General features: G+C 45.0%; 1 non-coding gene across 1 annotated transcript; it reads right to left on the bottom strand.

The window, feature by feature from the left end:
- Window positions 1-9427: 9427 nt before the first annotated feature.
- On the bottom strand, window positions 9428-9534 carry LOC127191262 (U6 spliceosomal RNA). Its single transcript, XR_007830876.1, has one exon. It is a non-coding gene; the product is annotated as a U6 spliceosomal RNA (small nuclear RNA).
- Window positions 9535-9966: the final 432 nt, after the last annotated feature.

The following is a 9966-nucleotide window of genomic DNA, read 5'->3' as shown; positions in this document are numbered from 1 at the left end:
CCCCGCCCCCCACCCCCAGGTTGAGCATCTCATCCCCAATCTCCGATTTCACCATAACATGGTTGTGGTGTTTTCTTCTGTCTCATAGATGAAGCTCATTCATGGATGTAGACACTAGGTAGCTTGCCCAAATGTCACTCAGCAGGCAGTTGTCCCTATCTGAATTTTCACCAAACCCTGCCCATTTTCTCCATGGAGTCCAAGGAATTATAACACTTGTCAATCATTATGCATAAGAAAACACCCCTAAAGTTGACTCCCACTACTAGTTCATGTCAGTGGACTCTGAGGACTCAGCTATAGCCAAAGTGAGGCCGTAGTGAGGCCATAGTGGTCTGCACCAACAGGGCTGGGCGAGCCACAGGCAGGAGTGGTGGGACAATTTGCAGGCTGGTCTTCTTAACACACACTTCACACTGCAGCTCTGGGCAATAATGGAAGAAATACAGTCGTTAAATTTTAATTAGGAAGGAAAGATGTTCATTATTAGTTGTCATTCCTCATTGTCTCCTAATTATGCTCCTTGCATGATAAAAAGAAAGACTACATTTTATTTGCATTGTTCTTGCTTGGGGCTGATGGAGAGAAAAGGCATTAGGGATTCTCTTTCCTCTCCTCTCAGCTGAGCTCCTCTGTGGTCTCTGTCTGAATAGCCAGAAGGTAAGGGGAAGATTCAGAAGCCAGAGCCCTGTCCCCACCACTCACAGAGGTCAGAGTATTTCCCATGCTTTGTTGGTTGGTTCTTCATCCCCCCTTTGCTTTTTCCTTCCTTTATTCTTTCTTCCTTTCCTTCCTTCTTTCCTTCCTTCCTTCCTTCCTGCCTTGTGTCCCTCCTTCATTTTTTTCTTCCATCTTTCCTTACTCCCTTCCTTCCCTTCCTCTCCCTCTTTTATTCCACAGATTATGAAATCTGGGTTCTATGTCTTCTTCTTCTCCTCCTCCTCCTTCTCCTCCTCCTTACCCCCTCCTCCTCCTTCCCTCCCTCCTCCTCTTTCTCTTCTTCTTCTTCTTTTCTTCTTCTTCTTCTTCTTCTTCTTCTTCTTCTTCTTCTTCTTCTTCTTCTTCTTCTTCTTCTTCTTCTTCTTCTTCTTCTTCTTCTTCTTCTTCTTCTTCTGTCTTCCTATGTGGCTAGCTAGGACAGGAGCCTTGCCTCATCCTGTCTCTCTCTTCCTCTCCATTCTCTCCGCCCTGTCTCCTTCCCTCCCTGTCTCTTCCTCCCCCTTTCTTCTGTCCTCTTTCCTCCCCTACTTCTCCACCTCTTCTCTCTTCTTCTCTCCTCTGTCCCACCCCGTTCCCTCATCATCTCATGTTTCCTCTCTTAAAGGTTGGGCCCACAGTACACAGTGCACTACACCATGGTTTCCCTGGATCCTCACACTAACTCATCCATACAGAAGTCTCTACAGACCACTTGGCCTGCTCCAGGAGCTCAGAGTTTGAGGTATCGTGGGATGATTCCCAAGGAAGTGTCCGGGCATGACTCCTTCACAATGAGGCTTGAGGAAGTTCAAAAGGGCAAACATAAGTTTCAAAGAGTTTGAAAGTTGTTGCAAATATACCATATACTGTACCACACAGAACTTGTGACATGACAGGGCTCCTGGCTCAGCAACCTGACATCTCCTGAGTAAACTGCCTCAGACGAGGAGGTCCCTGGAAATACCTAGGGTATACAGAGAAAGGTGCAGCAATACATGCAGACAGCAATTTCCAGGAAACTGCAGGGTCTTGGGTCAGAAAACACCATGCGGAGAACTTTGACTCAGGAGCTCACTGAGCCTGAGGGCTGAGGGCTGGAGAGGAGAAGGATCCCTGCAAGGGTCAGAACCTGCCTCTTGAACGACCACATTGTGGCTATTTGTCACATGTGAGAAGAATTGTCATGTGAGTTAGAACATGTAGGCTCATACACACAAAATTTCACATAACCCAGGTAGCTAGATTGGTAACCCCCTCCAGAAGGGTAGAACCCCGGGAAGGGGTAAGGCTGTAGTGAGAAGGTAACCACTCCCCACAAGGATAGATACATGGGACTGGTCATCAGCTGGTGGTCCCAGGCAGGGTAGAACTTTGTGAGGTGGCAGGAGAAAGAAGATGGTTCTAAGCACAGAACACAGTCCCAGTGGGGACAAAAAGATGACGAGAAGAATGAAGAAGGCAACTGAGGGGCTCTCATGCTTAGGGTGTAAAGGGCTTGCTGTGCAGGCTTGGAGAGCTGACTTGGGATCTCCAGAACCCATGTGAAAAGTTGTTTTGGGTGGCTCAGGTGTCTCTGATCCAGACACTTAGGAGGCAGAGATAGGAGAAGCCCTGGGGATCATATAGCAAAAGAGATCTCTAGAAAAATCGGTGACAGACTGTGTCTCAAAAATCAAGTGGAAAATAGTTGAGGAAGAGCCCAATTATTGACTTCTGGCTTCCACACAAATGTGTACATCCTCACATGAACACACACACACACACACACACACACACACACACACACACACACACACACTCAGCTTTTGTGATCTTCCCTCACACTCCCCCCCCTCAAATCCCCCCTATGCCTCCTCGAGGCAACCGTTATTTGTTTGTGTCGTTCTTTGCTTCTACCTGTGTCACAGGGCTGTTCTGAGGCACTAATGAAATAAAGATCAAGGTGTCTTAGAAGCTTTCAAGCGCCAAGTGCAAGCGGGGATTGGGATTGGTAGGAGGTGGCAAGGGGGTTTTCCATTCCATCTAGTGAAGGAAGCAGAGGAAAGAATTTTGCTAGCTTTTGTTTTTGTGTTTGTTTGTTTTTTGTTTTTGTTTTTTTCTTCAGTTTTCCATCCAGAAACCTTGGGAGTTTTGATGCTTCTCCATGTCCATTCATTTACTCATTTATTCGTTCATATGTTCAGTGAAGGCACAAAGCCAGACCATGCCTCTGTCGGTTCTGGGATGGGCGTGGTAATGCAGCCCACGTGTTAGACCCAAGGTTCCTGCAAAGCTGATGGGATCCCCAGTGAAGAGGGTACCTATCATAGAAATGGGCCCAGAAAGGCAAGCATTGCAGATCCACTGAAATGCTAAGAGAGCTGCACAATGCTTTTAAGGGGTTGCTGACAGCTGTCAGTAGGGAGCATCAGGCAGCCGGTAATAACCACCACTGAGTGACTGTAAACACCACACTTCCCACGAGGAAATACAACTTGTTAGCTTTTGTCTGGGCTACAGAGAGCAAAGGCAAGCTCCCTTAGAGAGGGCATCTACCAGAGTCAAACATAAAAATCAATCGTATGGTTCTAATTTAATTTTAATTCACATTTTTGTACATGGAGTTTGTTAGGAGCGCTGACATTTCTGCTGTGGAAATCTATAAGGGCTGAATTGTCCTCACATTAGAGGATTTTTAAAAGAAGTTCTTAGCCACTGGGTCGCAATTTGTTAAAACAAACAATAGCACAACCGTGGCACAATCGGATGAGGAGATGTTAACCGGACTAAGCGAAAATCAAGTGATCTTTTTCAGCCTCTTTTCTCTTTCGACTGAACTCCTGGGTAATGCTACCAAATGACAAATTGCAGCATGCATGTAAGAGCAGTGCCTTCAAAAATACAATAGTTATACAAGCCATCTATTGTTAATGAAGAATATAATGCAATTTGCCTGTCTGTAATACAATTATGCAAATCCAACGAGGAGCTATCCCAAAATCTCTTTACATTCCGATTAAAATGAGATAATTTATCAAACAGAATATGACTGGTTATGTTTATGTGTGGCGCATTAATCCTGTTACAATAATGTATCCGTCTCCTAACGGAATGGATTTGTGCAATCTAACAGAAAATGACTTTTGCACTATCCACAATTATAAAAATATTCACAGCATATCCATCCAGTGCAATAGCACATGCCCACAACGATGCAATAAACCTATTAAAACAAGCCGTGCTTATGAATGGAACCTTCACGCCAATAGCAATGAGCGCGCCCTCAATTTCACTGTGCTCATTATCTGAACAACTCCGCGGCTGACAAATGCTTGGAGTAAATTAGTTTAACTTTCTTCATCTGTTTCTTTATTTGTGTGTGTCAATGCTCTTGTATGTGTGTACACATGTGGGTTGAGGCCAGAAGTTGGCATTCAGTGTCTTTCTCTGTGCCTCTCTCTCTCTACCTTAATTTTGGCAACAGGTTCTCTCGCTGAACCGGGAGTTCACCAATTCTGTCTAGGAAGCCCCAGGGAATTCCCTGTTTCTGCCTCTTCAGTGCTGGACTCATAAGCACAAGACACCATGTCTTGTTTCTTGGGGGGTAAGGGGAGCTGTAGAAGATGGGACTCAGGTCCTCATTCTTCCAGGGCAATGGCTTTACTGACTAACCCTTCTCTGCTTCCTCCTCTTCCTCCTCCCCCACTCCTCCTCCTCCTCCCCCTTCTCCTTCCACTCCCCCTCTTCCTCCTGCTCCTCCTCCATTTTCATTCTTATAAGTGTTGTGCCTGGAGAAATGGCTCAGCGGTTAAGAATCTGCACTGCTCTTGCAGACTTGGGGTTTATTTCCAAGCACCCACTTCTGGAAGCACAGAACCTGCTGGTCAGGCTCTGCTTCCTCTTCTGTCCCGGAGTGATAAGTCTGTGATCAGCCCATGATGGTGACTGGTGGATTCCGAGAGGGCCTATGAAGCTGGAATGGCGACTCCAGCAGTCTCTTGGGAGACAGCTTCAGCAAGACAGCTTGATTACTTAGGGGAGTAAAGGCTATTTAAACCTTTGAGGGGATGGGTAGGGGCTTTCAGGGGTGAGTGTACATCATTGGCTGGGACCAGGGCACTGAGGATGCCTCATTTGCATAAGGAGGAATTCCAGGTGCTGCCTGACAGGACCTTACAAAGGGAGAGGAAGTTTAACCTGGCTACCATGCTCCAGGACACAGAGGGCCAGGGCAGTTGGGACAGGTGAGTGATCCTACTCCTGCCAATCTCAGGATGAGATTCCCAGGATGTGGACATGCCTTGACCCCAAGCTTGCTCCTGGTTAGCTTCCCCCAATCCCAGGGATCCATGGCCCAACAGACAACCACCTATAATCCCAGTCCCAGGGCATCCAGCATCCTCTTTTGGCCTCTGTGGTGACTGTACTCGAATGAACAAACTCACACACAGACACACTCATGTACACACAATAAAAGAGATTAGTCTTTTTTTCTTTTTAAGAAATAAAAACGTTCACTTTAATAGCACCCAAAGTCCTAACTGGATTTTTTGTTTGGGCTCACAATGATATGATTTTACATAACATGATTTGTAAGCCATCTTCCATGAAACAGTTAGACCTGTTTTATCTCTTGGTATGTCTTTGGATTTGTGCATTCCCATAAGTCAAGAGGTTTGCAAAGCATGCCTCTTCCCACGTACCTTGTTTGTGCTCATTATACTGGGAAATACGTGTGTTATGCATAGAAGCGTTGTCTGAACTGCATTCTTCAGAGGGGGCACAATAGCCTCTGTTCTCATAAGCACATCACAGGCAAGAACTGATGAGAAGTACTGTCTAGAAAAACAAGAGCCTAAGTAATTTGTGGAGATCTCTCCAGTACTTCCATTGCCAAGGAAAATCATTTTGTGTTTATACCAATCTCCTCTACCTTGATGACAGTCATTAGTCTTGACAGTGAGTGATAATGTGCTTAAATTTCACACCTCCTGGCCCTGTTCACCATGTCAACATTTTCCCATCTGCATGCCTCCACACTGGGCGTGCAAGTTGACTTAGACAAATGTTGATCTTTTGTGGAGAAAGTGTAAAACTCCAGTGTATCTGCAGGTTCCCAAATGTTTATCCATACCTTTAAATAGGTTCCAGGCAGTTTTGCTTCTAGTTATGCCTGAAATACTATTTCAGGGGCCTTGGAATGGCGAGGGCGTTCTCTTTCCTCTCTGATTAGACATTGCACGTTGTCACAGCTAAGTCAAATGCACACAAATACATGAAGTTCATTCTACAAATCTGTTAGCCTCAACTCAAGCCAGCATGTAATGCAACTATAAGAAATTATATTTCCTCTTAAGAGATTATATTTTTCTCATAAAGACATAGATGATAATAGGAGGCAAGAAAGGAGGGGGAGAGGGAAAGAGAAAGGCAGGCAGACAAGCGGGAAGGCAGGAACAGTGTACACTCAATATGTAATTAACAACATTTTCAAAGAAGCTACAGCCACTCCTTGACTTAGAATTGAGTTATGTCCTCGTATACATCATAAATTGAAATTATCATTGTGTCAAAAGGCATTTAATGCATACAACCTACTGAGTGTCAGAGCTTACAAATAATCCACTATAGACTATGGCTGGCTTCATAGAGAGATTAGTCTTAGAAGAGATCCAGATGAAAGATTTGAAGTATAGTTTTTACAGGATGCTTATTGATCTTGGACCACAATAAAATTGAAAAGCATAAGTCAAAGCATCTCAAGTTGGAGACCCTGTAATTTGGCAGGTGTGTCCAAACTGGCACTTGGGAACCCTGGGTATCTTCCTCTCCTTTATAGCTAGAGATCCTGCCCAACACATTTGTAGGTGACAGTGTCACGTTATGATGTCAGAAGATTGGCTACCCCTGACATTTTACCCATTTTTCATGGACGTTTACAAGTGAAACCTTTATAGGGCAGGTCCCCACTGAAAAGGGATCATGGTGAGTTGGGACTTGGTGGTTTATCCCGGATAATACAGTTCAAGGGCCTGTATTCCATCACAGCAGGGAGGGCATGGAAGCTGGAGCCAGAGGACAGATAGTGACATCATACCTATAGTCGGGACACAGAGAGCGGGCAGGAAGTGGGGCTGGGCTCTTCAAGGCATGCTCCTCGTGATACACTTTTTCCCTCAAGGTTTTGCCTCCTAAACGTTGCATGGCATCCCATGGCACCACCAATTCAGACACATGCGCCCAGGGAGCAGTTCACATTCAAAGTATAACAGGAAGCCCTGGGATTTTCTCTTTCCATGCTGTGCCTGATGATGGAGACATTCCATGAAGGAAAAGTTTCACTGTCCTGGGCTATCTGGGAAGACTCTGTGCCATTTATTAAGACTTATGAAGGGGCACCTTCTACTCAGGAAGTTTTTTTTTCCTTTGGACAGGAGATCTGGTAGCTTTGATCAATAATGCTGGCAATAAAGGCATCGTTATAACAGTAGGGGAGAAAGTCCTAGAAGACAGAACATATGGACTGCATCAACTTCCCTGCCTCTGGCTGATAAGGGAGGCCCCTGCCTCCTTCACAAACCCTAGCATGTTCTCAAAGCTTGGGGTATGAAGACAATGGCAAAAGCCAGAACGAGACTTTGATGAATGGTCCAGTCCCCTCTGAGCCTCACCAGGCTGTCTTCATAGAATGCCCTTGGTTTGGGCTTCAGATTTCTAGACTGCTCTGGGAATGGGCTGAAAAAAAAATGAGATGAACAGTATCTGTCCTCTGATGAGATTAGGCCGAGCACACATGCCTCAGATGGGAAAGAGCAGTTCAGTTTTAAGCACGAAGAAGTGCGCGTGGTTCTTACATAACAATACCAGAGTGACAACTGTATGCAGGGACTATTCTGGGATTTTAGGATGTATCCATGAGCAAACTGGACACAGCCTCTGTGTTCACTAAACTTACTATCACAGAGAAGAAAAACAGAAAGCAGTATAACACACTAGTAGGTAATAAATATTTAGAGAAAAAAGGCAGCACAAAATGGGAGACGTAAGTCATTTTTTTAATGTATTGATCTGTTTATTTGTGCTAATTTTCTTTTTTTGTGAATTTATTTATTTGCTTTACATCTTGATTGTAGCCCCCTCTTTCCTCTCCTCCGGGTCCCACTCTCCATTCCTCTTCCCCTTATCCCTCTTCCCTGACTCCACAGAAAAGGGGAGTCACAATCCCAGCAACCCACTCCAGCATATCAAGTCATACCAGGACTAAGCTCATCCTCTTCCCTGTGGGCTGGCAAGTCAGCCCCACCAGGGGGACGTGATGAATAAGTAGGCAACAGGGTCCACGTTAGCGGCAGCCACTGCTTTCCTTACTAGTGGACCCACATGAAACCTAGCTGCCCATGGGCCACAACTCTGTAGGGGGCCTAGGTACACTCCATGCTTGATCCGTGGTTGCTGCCTCAGTCTTTGCAAACCCCTCTGAGCCCTGGTTGGTTGGTTCTGTTGGTCTTCTTGTGGGGCTCCTGTCTCCCCGCCCCCAGGGCCTTCTGTCCTTCCTCCCACTTGTCCACAAGCCTCCCTACGTTTTGCCCAAAGTTGGGCTGTGAGTCTCAACATCTGTTTAGACATGCTGCTCAGTGGAGCCTCTCAGAAGACAACTCTGCTGGACTCCTGTCTGCAAGCGTAGCAGAGTATCGTTAACAGTGTCAGGAATTGGGGTTTCTCCCTTGGTGTGGCTCTGAATTGTGGCCAGGCTTTGGTTGGACAGTCTCTCAATCTCTGTTCTAACTTTATCCCTGCACATCTTGTAGGCAGAATAGAATTTGGGCCAAAGTTTCTGTGGGTGTGTTGGTTGGTGGTTTCCTTCCTCCATTCAGAGTCCTGTCTAGTTAAAGGGTGTCCTCTTCAATCTCCATAACCCCTGATACTAGGAGTCTCAGCTAGAGTCCCCCACATCCTCCCAGAGGGCTATTCTGACTTAGGTCTCCAGCTTGACACAGAGATGCCCCCATCCATGGCTCTCTTTTCTCTGCAGGGCCTCTGCACTCCCTCCCCTACTCTTCCCAGGTCTGATCCCCATCTTCATTTCTTTCCATGCTCTCTCTCCTACTTGCTCCCTCTCTTCAACCAATTCAGCTGCTATTCCCCTTCCGGGTGAGGCCCCCTTGGATCCTATTTGTTATTTATCTTCTTTGGGTTTGTGAGTTGTGGTATGTTTATTCTGTACTATATGGCTAAAATCCACCTATAAGTGAGTACACACCATATGTGTCTTTCTGGGTCTGGGTTGCCTCACTGGTTCCATCCATTTGCCTGAAATTTTTTAAGATTTCCTTATTTTAAATGACTGAGCAGTATCCCATTGTGTAGATGTGCCACAGTTTCTTTATCCATTCTTCGGTTGAGGGACATCTAAGTTGTTGCCAGATTCTGGCTATTATGGGTAAAGCTGCTATGAACATAGGCTAAGCAAGTGTCCTTGTTGCGTGGTGGAACATCTTTTGGGTATATGCTCAGTAGTGGTATAGCTAGGTCTTGAGGTAAGGCTATTTCCAATTTTCTGAAAAAGCTCCAGATTGATTTCCAAAGTGGTTATACAAGTTTGCACTCCCACCACCAATGGAGGAGTGGTTCCCTTTCTCCACATCCTCGCCAGCATGTGCTGTTACCTGAGTTTTTTAACTTAGTCATTCTGACAGGTATAAGATGGGAATCTCAGAGTCATTTTGATTTTCATTTCCCTGATGACTAAAAAAATAGGGAATGCTTCACAAATTTGCATGTCATCATTTTTCAGGTGCCATGCTAATCTTCTCTGTATCGTTCCAATTTTAGTATATGTTCTACTGAAGTGAGCACTATTTGTGCTAATTTTTTATCAAATATATATATATATATATATATATATATGTATATATATTCTATCTATCATCTATCTATCTACCTATATCCTATTTTTTAGTAAGAGAGACCAAACCTAAGGCCCTGGACAAGCTAGGCAAGCACTCCATCACTTGTCTGTATCCTCAGCTTTTTCTTTAAAAACTTTTTGAGACAGGGTCTTGCTAAGTTGTCAAGGTAGGCCTTGAACTTTTTATTTCCCTGAACAGCTTCAGCCTGTGTCACAGGCTTACCATATTTGCTTCACAAAATGTTCTGGCTAATAACTGTAGACTATGATCCATGGGTCTTCAAGGGCCCTGTTCTCACCTGGGTTATGTCATGGAATGTATATCTAATAACAAAACATAAGAGTGAAACTGTTTCTCTAGATAAAATAAAACAGTATGG

This window comes from Acomys russatus, chromosome 6 (genome assembly GCF_903995435.1).
Source record: "Acomys russatus chromosome 6, mAcoRus1.1, whole genome shotgun sequence".
NCBI lineage: Eukaryota > Metazoa > Chordata > Mammalia > Rodentia > Muridae > Acomys > Acomys russatus.
The sequence above is the reverse complement of the archived record's forward strand: the minus strand, read 5'-3'. Positions and strand labels throughout refer to the sequence as shown.